This window comes from Etheostoma spectabile, chromosome 4 (genome assembly GCF_008692095.1).
Source record: "Etheostoma spectabile isolate EspeVRDwgs_2016 chromosome 4, UIUC_Espe_1.0, whole genome shotgun sequence".
Classification (NCBI taxonomy): domain Eukaryota; kingdom Metazoa; phylum Chordata; class Actinopteri; order Perciformes; family Percidae; genus Etheostoma; species Etheostoma spectabile.
This window is the reverse complement of record NC_045736.1, coordinates 28,965,792-28,990,543: the sequence shown is the minus strand read 5'-3', so window position 1 is coordinate 28,990,543 and position 24,752 is coordinate 28,965,792. Positions and strand designations below refer to the sequence as shown.

At 40.2% G+C, this 24,752-nt stretch overlaps 1 protein-coding gene and 1 long non-coding RNA gene across 2 annotated transcripts in view; both read right to left on the bottom strand.

Annotated features, from left to right (window-relative positions):
* The window catches only part of cntn4 (contactin 4), a 167,582-nt gene extending 152,042 nt beyond the window's left edge, over positions 1–15,540 (bottom strand). The window contains exon 1 of the mRNA XM_032514281.1: positions 15,123–15,540. The gene's annotated coding sequence lies outside the window, so the exon portion shown is untranslated. The remainder of the gene's footprint in view (positions 1–15,122) is intronic.
* Positions 15,541–16,047: 507 nt separating this feature from the next.
* LOC116688196 (uncharacterized) lies at positions 16,048–19,034 on the bottom strand. The gene is made up of 3 exons (XR_004331729.1): positions 19,021–19,034; positions 16,435–16,437; positions 16,048–16,128 (listed from the first exon to the last, which is right to left on the bottom strand). It is a non-coding gene; the product is annotated as an uncharacterized LOC116688196 (long non-coding RNA).
* Between the last annotated feature and the right edge of the window lie 5,718 nt (positions 19,035–24,752).

The window sequence follows — 24,752 nt, the reverse complement described above, 5'->3', positions numbered from 1 at the left end:
TAAAATTGAATAAAAATAAAAACAGACTTATTTTACTTGATTTGCCCATTTTTATTGAATTTTCACTTGTATTGTTCTCTGTTCTATTGTCTCATTTCCTTTTGTTGTGGATGCATTTTGACATCACACATCACATCTCAATTTAACTTATTTATTACCATTGTGTATATAAACATGTAAGAGGAACCAAGATGATACAATAATCAATTCCAAAAATGAGTTTGTGTAAAGTGAAAGGAGTTGCTCGTAGTGACAAACCCACAGAGAATTGGAGAGATCAGAAACTTTGCAATTTCCCTTATCTTTTCAAACTGTTAGCATCTTTAAGCTCATTGTTTTGGTTTTACGACCTGTAAACTTTACTGTTTTCGTTCAGTCTAATCGCTGCAGGCAGCTGTTTTCAGCAAAAAATCTCTGATAAACCCACTGTACACCGTCTGCCCAGCACCAAACTGCGGACAGACACAGTTGTTGACCAATACGGAGCTGAAAAAGAATGAATATTGGATAAATGGATACGTACCTGTTGGCTATCATGCTAGCATTTCAACGTTATAAGCCGTAGGCAATTTGAGGGGAATGTCATCTTCCTTGTTAGCAAAATGACCAAATTGCATGCCCCTACCTCTCCACCCTCTAGTAGATGGAATGTAGGGCAGATGGCTTGTTTAGTTGAGTATCTTAGTCTAGTCTGCCTAATTGATCATTTATTTAAATGAGGTTGGTGCAAGTTAGAATCTACGGCCATTGACTCTGAAACATCAGCAGCCTAACTGTGTATTGGTAAATCCATGGCCCTGTCGATGGTGCTGAAGTAGCAGAGGGATTAATAATTGCGACCTTTTCTCCGAGTCTTGCCCTTCTGTCAGTTTTGTCTTGGATCTATAATAATCCCTAAATCTTATAGCTAGGGGGGTGGGCAAGTCATTCATGGGGTGGCTCACTAGTTGTTTTTTATCATGACAACAATCTGAATCCTACCTTTACCCAGGCAGCTTGCAGCAAATTGAAACCGCAACCGCAGAGGAAGCAGATTGAAACCTCTCATATTTTTTGCATTGTTCATGTTGTTTCAGAAAGCACAGACACAGTGTGTTACATGCACAGCAGTAACAGGGGAATGTGAATGCCAGTTCTCGCCCATCTGAGAAGGCGGAGCTCTGCCAACGTACAACAGGTCATGAGAACGATTTTTTTGTCAAGTGGACCTTTGTCAAAATTACCACAACTTGGACAACTTGGTCTTATAATGCATCCATGCCCATGATCCATGCTTGGAAAGCGATGAGAACATGGAAGACTTTTTAGCGCTGTAAATTTAGTTAACTCTCTATGCCTTCTGATTTTCAGTGTTTCCCTCATACCTGTAAAGGTCTGGTGGGCCGTCAGCCCTCTAGCGAGCAAACAAGCTAAAATAATCAAACTTGCCAGCCAACCAGCTGGCCTTTAAGTTAATAAAGTTGAACAACTTAATGTTTCATTCACAAAGTCACAAACAGCGTAGGAAAGCACAGTGCTTTCGCCAGATGAGCGAGAAATTAGTTTGGCTCATTGTCTGTAAAGTCAACCAGTATCGCATAAAGATGCGTTGGCTGGAATTAGTAAGCTAACCTTAATGTGAGCCAGCGGCCGCAAAGAGCTGCTTGGTCCGACACATTCATACGGTTTGATAAAGTACCTATTGGACTTTAACTTATCATTGCATTTACAATAACAAACGTAGCTGTCCTCAATTTAGGTCATCCTGTATGTCTAATCTCCATTTTTCCTGCATCCACCGTGTGTATTTGTGAGTGCACGTATCAGTTGTGGGGGGGGACTCAGCAGCCCCGCCCGCTTCAGAGACCAGACAGGATTGAAACAGCAGCCGCTTCAGCGACTTCAGATTGAAAAAAACATTACAGCGAAATTGATGTTAAAATGTGTACAGGTTGGCGGGAAGATCTGAAATGTTTTGCATGGCCTTTCACTGAACGTTTTGTTGGTAAATGCGAGACGTTCAGGTCACATACTGATACAAAGTGTCACGTGGGACTGCTGGGATCGGTTGAAGTAGTGGGAAACTCCGGTAGTAGGTCAAATTTGCAGAAAAGTTAAGGGCGATTGGTCAGTCGCAGTGTTTTGCATGAATTGGCGAAATCTTGGAGGGACTGAAGAGTAGTGTGTAAATACTATTGAAGGGCGGGTCTTGGCGTGGCCATAATAGGATTCGTAAATTCGCAACCCGATCTTACTCCAGTTAACCCGTTTGCGCCGGATGCTTCGCGACGACACATCTACCGCCGGTTACTGCGTTGCGCAACTCTGAACCTCCTGCTGGCTGCTGCGTGGCGCAGCATTTTGTATTCGTCGGTCTTTTCATGACGCGTGCAGCAGAGAACGCACTGTCATTGGTTCAAAATACACATGAGGCGTGGGAAGACTGACGAATACAAAATGCTGCGCCACGCAGCAGCCGGCAGGAGGTTCAGATTTGCGTAACGCAGTTACCGGCAGTAGATGCGTCGTCGTGAAGCATCCGGCGCAAACGGGTTAAAGGTGCTCTGAGCAATGTCACACATGTTTTAGGCTACAACCTTTGTTGTTACATATAGCAAACATCTCCTCACTATCTGCCTGTCCCCAGAACACATCGTAAAAAGTCATGGTCTCTGTAGACAGCCCAGGGTCTACAAACGGCAACAAAGACAAACTGTGCCAACCTGCACCACAAAGTATACACAAACAGTGTTCCTGCGTTCCAGTCAATAACCGACAAGAAGGATTTGGGGGTGGGGGTGGGGGGTTAGTGCGCGGAACCACAGAAGGGAGGGGAGGGGATGAGGAGGAGGGAGGGGCAACCTAGTCTTGCTTGAAAATACTTTGAACGTCAACAAGAAGAAACATCACGCAACAACGCTTAAAGCACCTTCATGGTGTATACATGCAGAAATGTCCCAGTTACTTAAGGTGTTCTCTAAGTCTGTAGACCAGGTTATGAAAACTCAGATTTTAAGCAGGGTAAGGTGTTTATTTGCCATTTGAGACACCGGGGCATTGCTTTACCTCGAATATAATCGTTTTTTAAACTGCATGTAAAAGCATTGATTGTGACATTTATGTATGAGGACTGGTTGGGCAGCAGTGACACTTAATGCAGTCAATGCATTAATCTTTATCCGTGTGGCATGTAGGTGTGCCTCGTCAGGGTGAAAAAATCCTGTTAGAGGGCACAGCACACACTCAGAAAACTGGAGTTACTGTTGGAAACTACTTTTCTAATACTGCTTTTGTTAAGGTCTGTTTTTGCAGTATCAGAGTTTTGCTTTTGCTCCCTCCCTGCTTTTCAACTCAACCTGATAAAGCAACCAGGCAGTTAAAGATAAAACACGACTAAGGGACCTTACAAACTTGCTCTTGTCTGTTGCTGCTGTAATCTATTCGGGTAGGCCTACTTGACGCCAGCATTGAAATTGAAGTTGATACATGTTCTGGCTACACAGAGCATATCCAGCTGTGCCTTGCTAACAAAGGTATTGGCTAATATTTTGCTGACACAAATTCACAAATGACACAAATTCCTCCTACATACTCATTTGCAAGGACACATTTCAAGGCCATTAACAAGCAAAGGTAAACATGGCAAAGAGAAATAAAAACAAGGTTGACCCTATGTAATTGTACTTATACTTTGACTCACAAATAAGTCGTAATGTTGTGAGTGTACAATGTCTATACAGTCTGTAAGAAAAAGACAGAAGGATAAATGAATTCCTCCCCACAGTATTAAAATAAGAACAGTACTACAACTACTGCAATACCACGTATGCTGCTGCTACTACTGCTACCAATACTACCACTATTACTACGAGTGCTTGCTACTAGCACCATTAGGGATGTAACAATACATTATGAGTCGATAGAAATGAATGGTTAGAAATCTATAGAAATGTTTAAAGATTCAAATGAATCGCAATGCTGTTTCCTACTTGTTTAGTTATTTTTGTGCAACTTGTTTTAAAAATCAAATGATTATTACTGTATAAAGTGTTGTTATTTAAGATAAAAATACAATTTCAGTTGCACTTTTGATAAAAGGACATCTGTATATATAAATAAAAGAATTTTTAGCAGCTCATTTGTTTAAAAAAAAAAGTGCAAACATTGTATGGTGAAGTTAAAATCATGAAGTTAGAAATAAAAAATAAAAACTACTGTGAGTCTGGATAGGAATCTGTAGAACAACATTAGAAACTGCTAGAAAGATTTGACCACTGAAATGGATCATTTTATTTTGAATTTACCGATTGTTTACCTGTCCATTGAACCATAAATAGAAATCACCTGTTTTGTTCCCCTTAAGATCTATACACTGTTTGCCACCAAATATTAGTTGAGGCAGAGAACAGTCCAGAATCGATCTATTGCAAAAGCCTGTTCCAAGAGGAAACTGATGTCTTCGTGCAGCAGGTGCAGGATTGCACCTTGAATTAAATTAGCTTGGGAGGAGATAGCATGTTTGGTTAATGTACTGCACCGGACCGAAGAGATCCATCATCCAATGTTCAGAGATATCAGGGCAGAAAGCCAAACAGAACCAGCAATTATCGAGCGGACAGTACAGCTTTAATAGAGCTGTATCTACCAGTCGCTTTCTAAAATCTGTGGAGGATGCAGCCACTTGTGGGACCCTAATGTGTTATGTGGCATGGATTTCTTTATGTTGGATGACAATCACACCATAGACAGAATAATTGGAAAGTTATTTCAAGTCAATCCTAAAGTCTAACATTCACTAACAAAGTGGGGAAGCTTTTGAAAGGAATGCCATTCATGCAAAAAGACAAAAGATTTGTGCCTTTGATTTGTTCTGGAACCAGGCAAGAGCATGACAATATGATTGAAACTGAACATGTTTCCACAAACACATGTTGCTGCATTTGAAAAAAATAGAACTGTAACAAATGTATAATGTTTTAGAGATGTATAATCTCTAAAATATTAGTAATATACTGCAGATATTATTTTTATAATCAGTAATCTAACATGATCAGAGTCAAATAGCTCAAATACCTTGTTTTACACTGGAATGGAATAACAGTACAGGGAGGCAAGGAATATCTGTCACTGTTCCTTTAAGCCTAACTAGATTTTTGATGTTAAGTAAATAAATGAATTATAAGTTAGCATTATTTTTCTGATGATCGACCAACATATTATTCATTTCAGCACCACTTAACTATTCCTTTTCCTTTACAAAGCGTAATCATGATTACATCACCATCTCCAATGGCTGTCCGTTCCGGTTGTGTTCCGGTTATGTTCCGTCCTCCCCCACGCTCCATACCACACCGGGAGCGTCTCAGAAGCAGAGCGTCTTGCCTGCCTGTCTCGCAGATTACATTGTCTCTACAATTACTTTACAGAATCACGGGTTTGAAAAGCTAGCATCTACCTTCCACTCCAAGCATTTGTGCAATTAAACTCCATGCCTTCATTTTTCTGGCGTTGTCATTATAAAAAAGATCTGTGATGTCTTACTACTCCAAGATGAATCTCTTGGGGGGGAGGGTGATCTTTAGCGGGACTAAGAGCCGCTTCACGTACGCTTCTGGTGGAATATCAAGCATTGACTTGCTGACGGGGGTTGTGATGCGCCCGGAACGCTGCGCTGATGCACACAGTAGAAAATAAAGGCCAAGTCAGCAGCTCATAGCTCAGCTTTTATCACCCAACCTAAGATACAGTGGTTCTTTCAGCATAAATCTTTGCAGACACTGAGCTACATGCAGTCAGGGCTGAGATACCAAACCAAACCGAATCCTTGTTGATAACAATACCGTCTCAGTATTCTCCTTTTTCAAGAACATTGACAGGCGATGAGTACTCTTTTTTCTGTCAAGTGTAAGTGAAGCCGCTTCACCTTGCAGTTACATTCTAACAGTATGTAACCTAAAGGTCTGAGGTAAATGAGCCATGGAATCCCCCACCACATTGTCAGTAGGTTATTTCCACAGTTTTGCATTTATGCAGATAAAAATGATCATTACACTCATTAATTGTGGGAGCTGGATTTGGAGCATGCAAAGTCGGAGTACTTGCTTTGCCTGTACAGTCCGTGCGGTCACACATTTTGGGCTCTCCACATTTTGGGCTGTCCACATGATGGTCCGCAAACCCACGCAGACATGGACAGATGAGGACGTAGACAAAGCGGACTCTAACAGATGGAAAGTATGAAGCAGAGTAATAGAGGTGGCAGTAACTCAGCCCTTAGGGATTTGGGATAGGAACCGGAGGGTTGCCAGTTCAAGTCTTGTACGGACCAAAGTACGAAGTGAGGACTGGTAGCTAGTGAGATGCCTGGGCACCTCTTGAGCATGTGTGTGTATTTCAGGCCTGAGTGTAGTGTGTTCTAACAACAGAGTGTAATTTACGCACTGGGGATCAATAAAAAGTAACGTAATTTAATCAACGCAAGAACAGTTGCACTCATAACTATCTCATATATTTTCCAGTTTCTGTGTTTTAATTATGTTTTATATTCCTTATCAATTCCTTATTATTAGATGGTGTTAGAGCAGCCTTTCAGAGTGTTTCTTAAATCAATACATTGTTTTTTGGAGATGCTCTCTCTACAAGGTACTGTTAAGATGCCGATCATTCACGGCTTGCCAGGTTAACTTTATCAATAAAGACCATTCCTATCAAATATAATCAATGAAACAAACCCAGGGTTCCTGACTACGTGTGGGGCAGTTGACTAACCCTACTGAACAGCTCTCTAACGTGTACCCACATCACTGTTGATTCTGAATTGGAGAGTGACTTGTTCAAACTGTATCAAGTACCAGTCTAATGTAGAAAACTCATCTAAAGAAAAACCTGAACTTATGCTCTACCTAAGAAACTTATTTTAAGAGAAAAAAAATTGAATTTGGTTCCACTGTAGACAGCGCATACTAATATGCTGCCTTTCAAGGATTTTTGAAAACAACAACATGAATATGTAGGTCAGTGCTATTCTGATGCAAACACCCTCTGCATTTTTTTTTTTAATGGAGTCACAATCAACCTCAAATGTCGTTGAAAATAAGTCAAACATGTATGTGGTGGTGGTACTGTATACAACAGTTGTGCTTAATGTGTATTTGATGCCCACTAAAATCACATGTGGGCCCGGCCGGCCCCCCCCCCACCCCCATTTAAAATGGTCTAGAACTGCCATTGCAATGGCGATTTAAAATAGTTTGTATAAAAAACATTTAAACATGTTTTTTTACAGCTGGCCCAAAACTAGTCTAGCAAGCACAAAAGACCACTCACTTTATTATTTGCAGGTCCGCTGCAACTCTCAGTTCCTTAAAAGCAAGGCTGGAGACTTTTCTTTTTGATGCTGCCTTTTTTAAGTAATTGTTGATTACACTGCACTGTCACCTTTGCCTTGACTTGCCTTATTGCCTTGTCGCTGAAATGCGCTATATAAATAAACCTCCCTTACCTTGCTTGTTATGACAAAAAAAAAAACTCAAGCTATATAATATTTTGCATTAAGCCCAGTTATTCAGCAGCATTTAATGAGATCAGGACTTCAAAAAGTCAGGTGATACTGTAACAATTTCAGACAGAAATGACATGCATCGGTTTTTCAGACAGACAAATTTGATGCAATAGAAGTAGTCAGGTGTATCTCACAGCCACGACACCCTTCTTTTCAGATTTTTGAGGTTTCCAGATGCACTGATGACATAATGACCATGTAAAGGCTAAGGAGAGTGGACTTGATTGACCTTCTGAATACATAGACACACCACACACACACTTATGATTGTCAGGCAAAAATCACTGTAACAGAGTTTTGAGGTTGAATGGATCAGCATTTCCTATCTGATCCAAAATGAAGTGTCCTATTCCACAGCCGAACCACATAGGCATTATGTTTTTCTTTTCTCGTATTGTCCTTGGTTGAAATGAATCAACCAGCTAATTGCACTGATACAGTGACTACAAAATCACATTTATCTGAACCACAGACGTCTGCAATGGTCTGCTAAACAAAGAGTACCTTTCTGGAATGCTTAATTATTTCATCTGAGAAACAGATGACATATCTGCATGTTGCATCATCTGCAGTTCTCTCCAAATTGACTACACATGAACAGGAGGTGCTTTCTTTATAGAAAAGCTTATTAAGGACTTCTTCTCCTCTAGATACTGAACAAAAATGTCTTTAGGAGACTTTAACCAGAAACAAAATACAAGGGATAATGCCACATCCTAATACAATACCATCATTAATTACAAAACATCCATCATGCCTGCCAATCAGCATATGATTTATAATTTATAGATCCCCAGTGGGGAAATTACAATTTATACTCTGTTTTCTTAGAAATCACTACACACAGGCCTGAAATAGACACATATGCTTGAGAACTATTCATGCACAAATGGAGAGTGGGCTGCCAGTGCTGGACCAGCACCCTGAGCTGTTGGGGGGTGGGGGGGGGGTACGGTGCCTTGGTCAAGACCACCTGGCAGTGCCTACGAGGTGAACCGGCATCTCTACAGTTACCAATCCACATTCTGTACTGGGACTTGAACCAACGACCCTCCGGCTCCCAACCCAGCTCCCTACGGACTGAGTTACCGCTACCCCACATTGCCTATTCAAAATATATGTTGCATTAAAGAATGAATCTATTATTGTTTGTGAATGTGGATAAAACAGCCTCATTATGTACCCTCATACAGTGCATTCAAAGAAATTATATAAATATTAAAAATATACACAAAAACAGTACTGTGGGAGCAAAATATGTTCCTTTGGGCTGTTGTTAAATGTTCTCCAGAGGCTGGTACCCTTGAGCAAGACACTTCAAACAAGTGGCACTCAGCTGCTCATAGGTGTGTGTGTGTGTGTGTGTGTGTGTGTATGTGTGTGTGTGTGTGTGAAACATAATACGACTCACAAATGCCACTTGATCTTTGGCTAGCTTACATGAAGGTAAAACGTGTATGTAAGCGACACTTTGGATGTAGGTGTAAAACCAGCGGAAACAAGAGTGAAAGGATATTGACCTACAGCCGCTGGGAGAAGATCTGAGAGGAAACACTTGACTGCATAAAAAATAACAAGCCTAAACGGGATATTTGTCATGGAATCTGTCTAATATGTTTCATTAGGCAGCCGCAGATGTGTATGCAGGACTGAGTGAAAGCTGAAAGCAGTGTGCGGTCGGGAAACGCTTTCAACAAGTAGTGAAACAAATCCAAAAATCTCTTTTTTATCATTTCAAGCCATGTGTAACATCTTTATAACGCTATTTAATACATATCTGGTAGTGACTCACCCCTAACCAGTGATATTAATATACTTTATATGCTTGTATGTTTTTGAGAAAATATATATTTTAAACATTTCTTTGTAATTAGTATTGCATTTTTGAGAGTTTGTTCAATTTAGGTGATGAGCACACTCCATCCTGAATAAATATAAAATGAAAAGCTAATATTCTTTCTTTTGTTAAACTTAACATTATTGTTAATTCATCATTTCATATATTGACATATGTTCTGTTGTAGGTGCTAACTGAATTTAGGGCACTTCAATCCGATTTAGTAATGCACGAGACAAGGACGAGATGTCCTGGCTTTTAGTCCTAAATCAAGCTCTAAAATCTCTGGATCCTACATGTTCCATGATGCAACTCAATTGCAGTTTTCAGTAGACTAAAAAAAGAAAAATTACTTTTCAAAAAAATATATTAAGAAGAATAATTCCCTGACAGAAATAACAAAAGACTTGGGCTGTGTTCCGATTCACGGTGTACATAAACAGTTACGTCACTAACGCAGGTATCCCTTCCTCTATGTGTTTCCCTGGTAACGATAAACACCTTGGATACATTGCTGGTACAGTAGAACTATTACTCTACTGAACTAAAATATTGAAACAAAACCTGATACCTTTACAAAACATGTTGTATTGTATTGTAACTGGTGAATTAATGTGTTTTGATTCATTTACAAGATGTATGGTGTATTGCTTATGAGCCATTGTATAACCGCCATGGATAATATGACCTTGCTACTTTGTTTTCATTTCCATTTCTTGTCCTAATTTATTCCTTTACTCAAAATAATCCTCTTCTTTTAACATAAATAACAAACACTGTTTAGTCTTATGCTCCAGTTTACAGTTTATTCACTCTTTGTTTGCCCCCAAATACTCCCGAAACAGAAATGCACAAATATTTTGTACTTTTAAAAAGAATTACAAGGACAAAGTTTTCCTTTTTTTATATATGGTATTTTGGGAGTGAATAACTGTTATTTAGTCATGCAACTTGAGGTACTTCAGCTCATACTATGCCCTATGTTGATATGACAGTATACCTTAATAAGCAATATCATTTTCCTAGCGTGAATTTTAAAGAAATGTAAGAAAAGTGAAAACACACTTTTTAAAGGAGAATGCCACAAAAGTCATGTGGTCTAAGACGGCCCATCTAGTTACTGTAAGCATGAAAAATACTCCCCATTAAAAAAAAAAAAAAAATCAATTCTAAAAAGCTTTTATTTTGTAAAAGCTGCTTGCATTTTATTGACAGATGTTAATAGAAATTATCACGGTGTTCAGGGTATATTTGAAACATTCTTTTGAGAGTCAACTCAGATGGTCGATTGAGTCCTTTAATCTTGATCCAGACAAAGGAAATAACAATGCCCAGTGGGGAACACAAATTGATGGACTGCTTACAATGTATTAAATGAAGGAAGAAAGATGGCTCTCACATAAGAGCCACACCCAGCGGAGCGCGATACAGTATAGGCCTCCGAAAACGTGCTCTTGTGGATCATCAGTAACAACAAATGCACATTCAAGTCAGCCATTATCAAAAAGAATCATGGTCTCATCCTGAGATTGCTCGGAAAGACAATGTTTGCAGACCTTATATAAGAACATTAAATAATGCAGTACTCCCAGCGCTCCGCTCCCCCCCCCCCCCCCCCCCCCCCCCCCCCCCCCCCCTGAAGTTGGTTGCTGTGTGGCGTTGCTCTTATTAAGCACTCAATTAAAGCCATTCCCAAGGAGAGGCAGTGTGCAACAATGTTTGAATTAGGAAATGTTGCAAGCTCTCACAGTCTGTGAAGACTTACCCCAAAGGGCCGCTGTGCCTTGAAACCAGAGGCTTGGAAGTGACACAGCATCATAAAGCATTGCTAAGGCAAAGAAGTTATTCTAATATGATTGGATTACAAATAGGGAATTTACAAAACCAATGAGACTAGATAAACAGCAGGAAATGGAGCTGTCTCAATGAGCCGTCTTGGGTCTTTTTGTCTTTCAATCTCAATATTAAAAATGAACAGAGAGACAGGATTCCGTAAACAACACTGAGGAGCTTTGCTATATTATAGTTAAGTGTACTTTTTCCTGACAGTTGTGTCAGGCTCTCAATTCACAGTGGTGCGCTCAAAACCCCTTTTGATAGTGAAGACGGGACGTATTTTTGTGAATATTACACTTATTCATGACCTTCCTTTGAATTAGGCAACAATCTGTCATCCTCTTGGAAGTAAAGTATAGCGGGTGGAGGATTTTGCATGTAGATTAAAGATTTGTTTCAATGAAATCCAGTCTGTGCAGGGCAGGAAAACATCAAACTGAAGGCAACTCATTCGGAGAAACTGCATTTTGAAAGTGTTTGTTTTTGCAGTAATCATATTTTGTTAGCAGTTCCGCCCAAAAAAAGAAACCAAAATTCACAAAATTGTATCAAGTAGTAGCTTTACAGTGGGTTTTCTGCATTACTTTTTTTTTAACTTCTCCTTCCTGGCTGACTCTATAAGCCACAGTCACTTTGATGCGGTGAAAACTAAATCTTCATCTTTTATGTATCTGCTCAATAACATGCTGACGCTTAAAGCCTAATTATATCATACCTTTTTAGAGTTTGGCGAAGGAATAAACTTGTACTTTTCCAGTTTCCTGCTCGACAGGCAAGATTTCTTCACCACTCAGCTCAGCTTATCAAACAGCTCTATTATGCCAGACTCAAACAAGTAATGCATGGCATACATAAAACCCCACTGCACTCCGGTAAAGTGGTATCAGGGGTCTGCAGCTTCCTCATCCATTATGGTGTTGTGGAAAATCTCACAGCGCCGTATACTTTGAAAATCCAGCGGAGAGAAGCAAAAAAAAGCTCACACTACTGACACCATGCATGTGTGTTTTTTTATTTGCTTCTTTTTGCCGTGTTTATCTCCAAAAGGTGATTTCAACCTGTTCAGGGCACATTAAATATATGCAACATATTCAAATGTTCTTGTTGATTTTTACTTTTCTCTAATCTTTTTTTTTATATTGTCCATTATAGTCACATCTATTACACCGTTAGATTAATCTCCTGTTTATTTTCTGTTAATTGGTTTATGATTTTGTCTTTAAAATGTCAGAAAATAGTTGAAAAGGCTCATCACAGTTTTGCAGAGATAAAAAATGATGGACTCAAATTAAGTAACAAAACAATTGCTAGTACAGCAAGAAAATAAAAGCACACATTTGAAAAAATTGAACGGGCAAATTATTACTTAAAAAGCGATTCAAACTATTATTATCAAAATAATTGCCTATTTATTTTCTGATGACCAACACTTCCAGGTCTACTGTACACTTTTACCTCTTCCGGCCCTCTAAAATGTTATAAAACTACAGGTTTTAGAAGATTAAAACCCTAGGTTGACCTGCTCTGAGCCCAGGGTTTACAATCAAGACAGGTAGGGAACTAACTGCTGTATAGACCCAAAGTCATATTGTGCTTCAACAACAGTTATATTGGTTAATAACACATTGGTAAGGAATGTCCAGCTCACAGAGGGAGGAAACAGCTGGAAGCAAAGAGAAAGACGACGCAACAAGTCTCCCTCGCCAACTCCCAGCCTGCATCTGTACAGTTCAAACTGACAGACCGATGGCAAAACTAGACTATCAGGATTAAAATGGCTGCGAGATCCTGGGACAAGAGGGGTCCATAAGTTCTGTGTGTAAGACAAGAAGGAAACAGACGTAGAAAGTTGTCCATCATATCTCACATAAAAGAACACATCCCTCCCTCTCTGTTAGTACTTGAGCTAGCCTTCCTAGACAGACATGAAATAAAAATGACCCTGATGACACATTTTTTTTCAATGCCTACTACAGTAAACAGGCTATACATTTTTTATGGCATGCCTTAAAAGCACATATGCCAAGAATTTTTTCAATGTCAATTCTGTGCAGCTACGTCACTTCTGACAGGCGTGTTTGATTCCGGGACGTCACCAACCATTAAAGAGCTGCGTTCCTGTGAGGTTGAGCTTGGGCAGCGTGGGCCGCATGACGCAACCTTTAGATCCCATTCAACATTAATTAAGCTTCTTTGTGCTGTAGTATCTTGTCTTCGTGTGGAAAGGTGGTAGTTAAATCCACTCTCCACTCTCTGAGACTTTAATTCAGCCGTTAAAAGAAAAAACTTAAATATTCATGCTTAGATCTCAAGAGTCTCAGCACTCTTGTCTCAGGATTTTGGGGAGCTATAAACGCTCATGTTTCACAAATCAAGACTGAGCTGTGGAATAATCTTCCCGGACACTTTTAAGGTGAAGTTTTCTCCTTTATTCTCTCTAACCTTTTAGAAGTACCTAATCTCTTGCCAAGTCAGATTAGAAGGCAACGGCTCTCTCTCTCACACTCACACTCTCACACACACACACACTCTCACACACACACACTCTCACACACACACACACACACACACACACACACACACACACACACACACACACACACACACACACACACACACACACACACACACACACACACACAGTTAATAGAGCTGCTCCCCAGTCAGCCACAGATTTGCAGTAATGGTGAATGCACAATATACAGTATGTAGCGTACAGCATCAGATGCTCCTTTGCAGCATGATAGCACTGCTCTGACAGGTGTTATCATTACACTGGCGCATCTTCCCTGACAGTGCCGTGCCTGTACACGCCAGGTTTACTTTACGTTTCCGAAGGAGAACAATTCCACAGGAATCACTTTCAGTTCTCATTGTGAGTGAGCAGTTTTGGCAGAAGTTGGCACGTCTGATTGTGCTGAAGCTGCACAGATACTGGTATCTATAAAATATATTAAAGCAGGCTCATGTAGCAATTTGCTGGCCACCAGACCGCGGGTCCAACACAGGCTACCACTGTAATGACTGACAGATGCACTGATAAACACCATTAGAGCTGTGCCACAGTGACATGAAGGCCTGGTTCATTCTGATCTCCACTTAGAAGCAACATAAACAAAACCTAACTTCAATTTCACATTTGTTCAGTTAATCCTTGTAAAGTACATAAACTTAACCCTCAATCCATTCAGCCTCTTTTTTTTTCTTTTTCTCTTATGCTCATGTCAAATAGTTTTTTGCATGTAGCCTATTTGTTTTTGAATGTATTGTTTACTTCACATTCATGTTCAATATTTTCAATCACCAAGGGCAAATTTCCCTGAAAGCAGCCTACTTATTTGACAATAAACCTTTTTTTTTTATTATGTATTCATCTTCTAAATCAAGGTAGGTTTACCAGCCAAAATGCAATACATAATTTGAAAGATGTATCCAGTTGTAGCGTCAGAGTTCAAGTTATCTTCCGTTCCCCCCCCCAGTTTAATCCCGGTGTCTCCAGGAGTAGACGGATTCCCGTGGCCACGGCTGGTGGTCAGCAGCGGCGGCCGGCAACATAATCACCAAAATCCGCAGGGATTATTCATGGGAGGGTCAACGCACGAGGATTACAACACATCTGCACTGATCGGAGAGACGCTCACACACACACTCAGATTACTTTGCTTCCACCATGATAGTCCCACAACAAAGTAGGCACAGGCAAATGAGATCAGCAGAGGGTGAAATTCAGAGAAGGCAATATCGCGGCGTCTGTCCTCCCCTATCAGGGTACAGCATCAAGGTTTCAATGTAATCTGTGGAAAGTTCGAATGCAGACTGCATGGGGATTGGGAATGGGGGGGGATTTAACTTGAGAGGTCGCGAAGTTACCACAGGCTATGGGAAATAATATAATAATAACAATCTTACCTGTCCTCACAGCAGTTATGTCTCCAGAAGAATTCACAGCCTCAGATTAATCCGTATTCTATCACTAAACATAATTCTGCTCACAGACATCACTGTCGATTAGCGGCGACGCTCCCGGCCAAAAAAATATCCGTCTGACTTGTGCGCAAAGAAAATGTTCCTCTTTCTGTGTAGCGCTGCATTCACGGGCTGTGTCTCTCTGTGCCGTTGTATGCAGTGCTGTGCTGTTCTGTGCGGCTCCACTATTGTATCTCCATCTCTGCCTCTCCTTCTCTCTCTATGTGTGTGTGTGTGTGTGTGTGAGTGAGTGTGTGTGTGTCAGAAGCAAGTACTAGCTGACGGCGTGGCGTCTCGCAGGTTGCATATTGCAAAGTGAAGCGTTGCTTTGCTCACTCCCTCCGATGCGTCAAGTGTCTCTCCCTCCTTCCCTCCCTCCCTCCTTCCCTCCTTCCCTCCCTCCTCGAACCGTGCTGGAGCGGAGCGGGACGCACGCACGCGCGTCCGGCGGAGAAAGACACGGAGAAACAGAGAAGAGGAGAAAGAGAAGAGAGCGCTGTCTTGTGTCTGTGTGTCTGTGTGTGTGTGTGTGTGTCCCCGACCAGCCTCCTCACTGCTCCGGCCATTCAAGCGGAACAGACGCCCTCCTTCTTGCATACTCCTTCCATCCTCACCTCCTCCTTCTTCTCCCCCTGCTGCTGATGGGATGTCCAAGCAGTGAGTGTTGGACCATATTGAAATCGGCTGGCTTGTTTTATAGTGGTAAACAACATCAAATGATGATGATGCCATTTTTACCAGCTCAAAACTACAGACTACTTACAGCCACTTTTTAACAGTGGTGGAAGTAGCCACTGTTAAAAAGTAGCAATACAGTGTAAAAATACTCAACAACAACACACATATTAAAGTACCAAAAGTAAAAGTACAGAATGGCCTGTTTCAGAAAAATGTATATTATAATATTGGATTATAGTTATTGATGCATCAATGTGTGTACATCACTTTACTTTAATGTAAGCTATGACAAGTTACTTTTAAATTAGTTACTCAGTTACAAATTATAAAAGTAACTTAAGAAAGTTACTTTTGCGTTACTCTCAAGTACATTTTATAAATGCTCAAATGTGACCCCCCACCCCTTCTTTAACAGAACTTAAAATACATGTACAAACCAACTGCGGCTGCCGGCAAAATTTCATTGTGATCAATTAATATCTATCTATCTATCTATCTATCTATCTATCTGCCTACAAGCATAATAATAAAAACTCTCTGGCCACTTTAGGTACACCTTGCTCGTATCAGATTGGACATGCTTTTGTCTTCGGACTTAATTCTTTGTGGCATAGATTCAACAAAGTGCTTGAAACATTCCTCGGAGATTTTGGTCCATATTGACAGGAGAGCATCACACAGTTGCTGCAGATTTGTCAGGTGCACACACACGATGCAAATCTCCCATTGCACCACATCCCAGGGGTGCTCTATTGGATTGAGATCTAGTGACTGGAAAGGCCATTTGAGAACAGTGAACTCATTGCCATGTTTAAGAAACCAGTTTGAGACGATTTGAGCTTTGTGACATGACGTGTTATCCTGCTGAAAGTAGCCATTAGAAGATGGGTACACTGTGGTCATGGAGGAATAGACATGGTCGGCAACCATTTTCAGGCACGGTGTGGTGTTTAAAAAGGCTCAATTGGTACTATATCTCACACACCGTTACACCAGCCTAAACCGTTGATACAAGGCGGGATGGATCTATGAATTTTGTGTTGTTCACGACAAATTCAGACCCTATCTAAATGTTGCAGCAGAAATTGAGACTCATCAGACCACGCAATGTTTTTCCAATCTTCTTCAAGGTATTCTTCTCTGAGATGCTTGTAGGGGAAAATAGAGACAGATGGTTGTAGGTGAAAATCCCAGCAGATAAGCAGTTTCAATAGTCTAACCAGCTCGTCTGGCACAAACAACCATGCCACGTTCAAAGTCACTTAAATCCCCTTTTATCCCCATTCTGATGTGTGGTTTGAACTTCAGGACATTGTCTTCAACATATCTATACACCTAAATGCAATGAATTAGACATTTTTGTCAACTAGCAGTTAACTAGCAGTGAAACAGGTGTACCTGAGCAAGTGGCTGGTGAGTTTAAATCTGCTAAGTAACTAAAGCTTTAAAATAGATGCAGTGGAGAAAAAAAAAAGATACAATATTTACCTCAAAATTGGGCTTGAAGGGATCTGTGTCATCTTTGTGTGGCCAGTGATAAACGGTGTTTAGATTAATGGTGTTTGGCTTGCCTCCGTGTGGGAGGTGCACTAGCGCCATGGACAGGAAGCCAAAAAACATCCAAACATCCTGCCCACACTGCAATGACACAGAGCTGAATTAAAATCAGCAAAATATCTGTTTAAGTACAGTACTCAAGTAAATACTTAGTTACATGAGATATACGGGACACAATTTTATCGAATGAGGCAGCCCTGTAGCCTATTGTGTAACTTAAAATTATCTAGAAAAAACATGGTAACTAGTTGGAAATCTTCTTTTATTGAAAAAAATAATTGCTTCCGCGCTCACATCCATTTGAATTCAGGAGTTTACTTTCCCAGCTGGAGTTATTTAAGTAACTTACTCATGCTTGGGTTTTTGAGAAAATGTAGGGACCACCCACAGGACCAAGAGAGCACTTTCCATATCCCAAGTTCCGTTGAAAAAAGGAAAACTACTGCATCCCTTTAATAATTCATTCATTTTAGGATGCACTGTATATTTATAGAATATACATTCTGCATACTAATAATGTCATGGTGCTGAATTTCATTAAGACAAAACAAATTTCAATAAAGACAATTTGTGACTATAATTTGGGTTGTAGTGACACCATGAATTACAGTAAAGTCGCTATGATCTTAGTCTTGAGTGCAACATGTACAGTAAGTCCCTATTGTGATTCTACACAGCCCAATGCCACCATGTGTTCCCATTACTGTGACTAAAACATGCAGTTTGTGTAGTTTTCTCACAAACACTGGCTAATCAACATCTCTCTCCTATGTTTAAAATCCCCCCACCATCATTTATCTCATTCTGACCGTTCAATAGAAAAAAAGGGGCTCCTTCAATTAAGCCGGATTGCCTAAAAGGATCAATAATTGCCAGTAATATTGACAAGGGATGCAAGGGCTGGAGGTCAAACGGGTTCATAATGTCTCTGCATCTCCACCTTAAATCAATGAACTGATTCTACTAACGCCTGTGAATCCATCAGTATTCACTGATTTCAGCCCATACATTGACTTTTGCAACCGTGCGGTGAGTGGACTCTGAACCACATACATTTAAATAATCACACAGGCTGTCCGAGGTAAAAAGGTGCAGTGTATCAGCAGGAAGTATCTGTGAAGGAGAGTGAATTTTGGCTTAAAATTAAAAAAAATGAAGAAAAAAAAAAAGCGTTGATACCCAGCAGCTTTGACAGGTCATTCCTGTACGGCACAGCATCATTCCTGACTCAAACAGAAGTACTGACGCCATTGAGCATCAGGTTTTTTTTTTGTTTCTCCACAATTGTGGCATTTGCTGTATCCATTTGTTGCTGAATCATTACTTCCACAGAATAACAGTGTGTTACAAAATGCAATTTAGACACTGTGAGACAGAGCTTTTTTTATTATTTATTTCCATATTTGAACACATACCAATGTTAGTTTATATTGGTTTTGGTAACACTTTGCACTGATTTGCATATTAATTCCCTGGAAGTTTCCCAGACCTTAACTGTAACACCAGTGAAGCAACAAGAACTTTTTAGCTGAAGCTAAATGCATTTTGCAGTTTAAACAACTGTGCGGACCATATATATTATGGCCCTAATTAGATCCTGTCAAACTTTCAGCTGGTAAAAAGTCCAAAACTGGTCCGAAAAAAAGTGACCACACACACACACACACGCACACACGCACAGACACACTCACTATGTTGTCTCAGTGTGCCATAATTTATTCCCCAAGGAAAGTATTTATATTCATTTCACCTCGCTCTTTTACTGCAGTAAATATATTTATGACTCCCTGGGTTTTAGGCACCACACCACATCTTAGAGTTCAGGGTTTCAAAGAGATTATGTGTTTACATCACTGGATTGGTGAGGTTAAACAGTTTTAGAGTGACTGAAAAACTTTCAGAATATTGAATGAAAATCCAGTATACCTTGGGAAGTCAGAAATGTATTGCTTAAGCCCTCAAAAAACAATTAATTTGTCAAGGACATGTATTTAATTTGCTAATCTACCTGAGGCTACCGCGAGTGGGTGATTAGCTTAGCTTAGCATAGCAAGACTACAGGTAAAGTTACTGTGCCTGGTCAAGAAATCGTGTAAATGTGCTGTATTTATATAGCGCTTTTCTAGTCTTAACAACTGCTCAAAGCGCTTTTACATCTACAGGAAACATTCACCATTTGAACACATTCATACACTGTGGCCGGGGCTACCGTACAAGGTGCCACCTGCTCATCAGACAAACATTCATACACATTCAACCTCCAATGCGCAGCACCGGGGGAAAGTCGGGGTTCAGTGTCTTGCCCAAGGACACTTCAACAATGACTGCAGGGGCGGGGATCGAACCACCAACCTTCCGATTGGAAGGCAACCGCTCTACCACTGAGCATGTGTGGCACATTTAGAGTGAGCCACGCTTCCTGTTGCCTATGATTATGTGTCAAAAAAAAGAGAAGATGAATATAATTTGATTGTCAGTTCTAGCTCGGAGGATGTTTCCCAAATCAACCGGCGTTTAGAATGCCAACACAAAGAAAGCGGAAGGGGAGGGACATCCGGACAAAAATAAGGGACACCCGGCAGCACCGGAACAATCCAGTAAATAAAACATTGTCCATATAGACTAGTAGTGTTCTATTTAAAGCTATAGTTAGTAACTTTCATTTTTTATTTTTTTTAAATAGCTTTTTGTCATATTTAATCAAACTTTCACTATATCCTGGTAGTACTAAATGAATCAGATCATCTGTGAAAAAAACTTTCCTCTGCCGTTTCCTCGTGCTTCTAATGGCATAAGGAAAACCAAATCTAATCAGAGCCGAGGACTCATTAAATCTGTGACAATTACAGCTCGCAAACTGCGGTCAAAGTATAAATCTACGCAGCACTAATCAAATATGAATCAAGATTCTGTTTCGGCTTTGCCTATTTCTCGCCTCACATTTTCAGAAACATATTCTAGTGTACTGTTTAGCTGTAAAATGAATAATACAGTACACTAAGATATGTTTCTACCTTGTATGTTTCCAAAGTACTGCACAACTTGAATTTTGACCTGATAGATAGATAGACCAAATCACTGTGACGTTGCGCTAACACAAACAATAACGTCCAGGTTAGTCTGTATCCACGGCGTTCCACCTCCAGGATTGGTCTCGTTCTGCCGGAAATTCCACCGGATGTCACGGTTTTCAGACTTCTGTTTTTGGATTTGTCCGTTACCTTCCGCTTTCAGTGTGTTGTTATTTTAGAACTTGTCGATTTCTGAGGACTATGGTAAACTGCTCCTCAGATCTCGGCAGGGTAAATCCAGACAGTAAGCTCCAACCTGAGTTTTCTGATGCACGACTAAAACAACTTTTAAACTTACACACCGAAACATGTTGTTCCACCAAAGCTATTTTGCAGGGGCACCGTGATCCACCTGTGTGTGAGACTACTTCGGGGTAGACAACTGGTAGTTAATTGGATTTGCAGAGAGATATGTGAAATCGGCAAAACTTGTTGTCATTTTAAGACATACCTGTAACATTTAAAGATACAAGGTTAAACATGGTGGTCTGACCTGATGTTTCTACTGTGTTTATTTTATGCCTATGCTGCTTTGCTTAAAACATTAAAAAAACAAAAAAGAAATCTACACAAAATTAACACTGACGCGTGGTGAGATATCACTTTTGGGTAAACTCAAGCTGTCATTTTCTTTAGAATGTGGTCTCCAACCTGACTTTAGTGAAAATGTTGAGATATGAAAGCCTCAAACAGGCATTTTAGATGAATGAGATGTATATACTTTGAAATAACTTGCCTTTGGCCTTTGTTTTCTGCCCCAAAGTCATTGTAAGCAAACATTGTGATTGGTTCCATATAAAGTCCGAGGTTGTAGGGCTCTATTTGACATGATTTTGTTTCTCTTTCAATGTATTGTTTCCTCAATTGTTAATATGGTTTTATGTTGTGTATTATTCTTATTTTTTTTTGTGTGTAACTTATGATCAGGCTAACATTTGTTAATTTAGTGGCTAGTCAGACTCCTGAGGCAATTGCTACTCAAGTGGCAGTATGCTATGTTTCACATAAAGCATCATAAAATGATCTAATCAACTCCTTTGTGAGCTGAAAGAGGTGAAACACTTATGTGTCATATCACAGGGTATGCTGCCATGTCCAACAGATTCTCATTCCCATCGCGTAAAATAATGACACTTTGACCATGTTGGGACGGTTTAGGAGACGAATAAACAGACGGTTGGCTTCAAGAAAACAATAACAGGACGGTCGGGTTTCGTAAAAGAAGAAACGTGTGACACAATCCCCGGTGTCCTGGGTGAAAGTCCTGCCTCCCGATGTGGATTTTCAGCCTTTCATACTACAAGCTATACCATAGTTGCTCTTGGTGCTATGTCATCTTCAAACCCCGTGTAGCTGCAGCTCTCCCTGGTGTGTTCTACAAACATGTTGAAGAGCGTTTTTTTGCGTCGCTTCTCATGCTGACCACCACGTGATAACGTGTTGGTCATGTCATATGGGTACATGCTTATTTGATGTTTTTATGGATGTGTTGTGCTGGTTTCTGCATTGAAAAATGTAAACAGTTAATTCCGGGCCTTTTTAATTTCAGGCTTTTTTAATTGTGTGTGTGAGAGAGACAGCACAGGTAAAAAAGCCGCAGAAAAGTTACCACATGCAAAAAATAAATACAAATTATAAATGTGCCTTTAGTATCTACTTGTGTCAACCAGCTTGTGTCTATTTCAGGGTTTCTTACCATGAAAGCCATGTCTTCCCTCTCCGTACCTGAATTACATGCTCAAGTCTGCAATTAATTCAACCTTTGATCCACCACTTTTCCATTATCGTGATATAAGCCTTAATTATAGTAAGAGGGATTTAAGAAGATCTACACTTAAAAAAAAAAAAAAAAATCAATTCATATGCAGGAACAGTGGTAATTAGTAAGAATGTATGGAGGGTATTCCTGGTTGACCTGCAGCAGAGCAGAAAAAGAGTTGATCTACTGCAGGATTAACCGAGGAAATCTCCCCACACGCTGAAGTCAATACTAAGTAAAAACCAACCAATGATGCTGTGGTTTGTCAGTGAGCTAAAACACACCTACCACGTAATAAAAGCATTGCAGGCTTGAATCTGACTCTAGATGTTGCTGCCATATCGTCTCTGTGCGTTTCATCTCCACAGAGGCCATTGTGAACCCCACTCAAAAGATTCATCCGAGTAGACTGTGTACGTGCGAGATTGATGCAATTGCGAGAGTTGTGCAGATAGAACCAGATGACTGAAAACGGAATTTCTCATTATTTTCTCTCTGATATTCTGATATCTCTGGTTATATTCTCTCGGTGAACACAACCATTGTGTCTGAAAGCCAGCCGCAAATGAGAGCGCCTCACACTGCGGTTTCAAAGCCTCCCTGTGAGAACTCCCCCACCCCCCCACCCCCTCCAGTGCCACCTCAGAACCACAGAGCAGTATATGATATAGAGCAGAGCTGTCATCCATGGCAGCCCGGGTCTCATTACTCCGGCAGTATTTATCCATCCATGCTCAGGAAGTCTGCATTTATCAGGCCTTTTTATCGATGGCCATCAGGGTCATTACTAGGGATGGACAGTATTTCCTGTGCAGTCATAATTAAGTCATAGTGCTGCAGTCGTTCATCAGTAAGGTTATAGTTTGGCTGAGAGCTGTAAACACCCTTACGGCTAGCTTTTCTGAATAATGTTTTGCAGAATTTCAAGATCACCGGAGCCTCTTTGTATTTTTTTTATGATGCCTTGTCAGGGGACGTTGTGTTAATTGAGTAGTCTGCAGATACACCCACACAGTTGCATGATTTGTGAAACTCCAGTCTATGGGTTTAACAAAACCCTCATCCTTCTACAATTATTAAAATCATTTTGTCATCTCGTACACCGGAGTCATCATGTCTCCAACCCCTGGGGTTTGGATCAGAGTTATGGGAGTGCTAGCAGGTGGGAGATTCACTGTGCATGGGGTGGCTTGTGTCATAGTGAGAACTCAGCACTTTAAAGCTAATTTCAGCATTACTGTCATGTGGATTTCTGCTGATACAACCCTGTGTTTGGCTATTAAAAAAAAAAGACAACATGCACAATGTGCAAGACCAGGGAGGTAAAATGGGAGGACACATTCTTGTTAGACCTCTATGGTAGACATTACTTGAGATTGTTGGCAACATGCATAATGGATCAGTGCTTTTACCCTTGCTCGCCTCTTAATGCATTTGAAAAAAAAGAAAACCTGGGATGCAAATGACAAAGTCAACCGAGACCCTCTTCAAATTGTGGCATAAGGAATGTGTAAATGTTGCTGTGAGACAATAAACAGGAAAGACGTTAAGAAGTGAAATCTCTATTCATCCCTTGATGGAGGAAAATAACCTTGTTTTATAGGCTGCGCCACAAAGCAGAAAATTAGTTCTTGAAAAAGTCATTAGCAACTTGCTTGTTTTATAGGGTGACATGCCCTCTTGTGACCAACACTGTGCATTTTTCTCTGTAGAAGCTTTTCCCTGTCAGATACTTAAACACAGGAGAAGGCTCTGAGTGGGAAATACTTAAAGAGACTTCTACACAGTAAATTACTGTGGCACTGGTCTGTGAATGTATTTACTGAAAAACAACTGGTTTAACACAAATATGCTGTTAATTATACATGTTAGTACTGTTAGTAATTAAAAATTCAAAAGTTAGAGGGACAGTAGCCATTTATAGCCATAGGTCATTTTAGCAATGGTCATTTTTGTCTATATTATTTTAGTACTGATAGGCTTCTGGTATGATATTGAGATATTATGCTGAGTGTATTATGCTTCCAGCCATTTTGCTTTCCGATTAATGGCTTTCCAGTTCCAGTGCATTTTTTTCTCAGTAAATTTCACTTTAACACATTGTTTTTACACTAAGAACACTCTAAACCCTAAATCAATTGACGATCTCAGTTTTTGTTTCTTAAATAAAGTTTTAAAAAAAGCCACGCACAATATTCATAGTAGGAAATTACTAAACATGTTGACATTTTGATGTAAAGATCTTGGAACATTCCATTTAAATAATGTCTGTTAAGTCACTATCACCGAATGAGCTGACAGAATAGTGATTGAATCTGTACGGCAAATGAAGGCCTTAGCACTTGCACTACGGCTGAATGATATTGTGTTTTAGTATCAACATCGCAATGTGCGCATGCGTGATAGTCACATTGCAGGACATTGCAATGTTGACATAATCCTTTTTTGCTGCTTGATAGAAAAGTAAACTTTCACCATTGTCCTTTTACATGATTATTACCGGCCGAC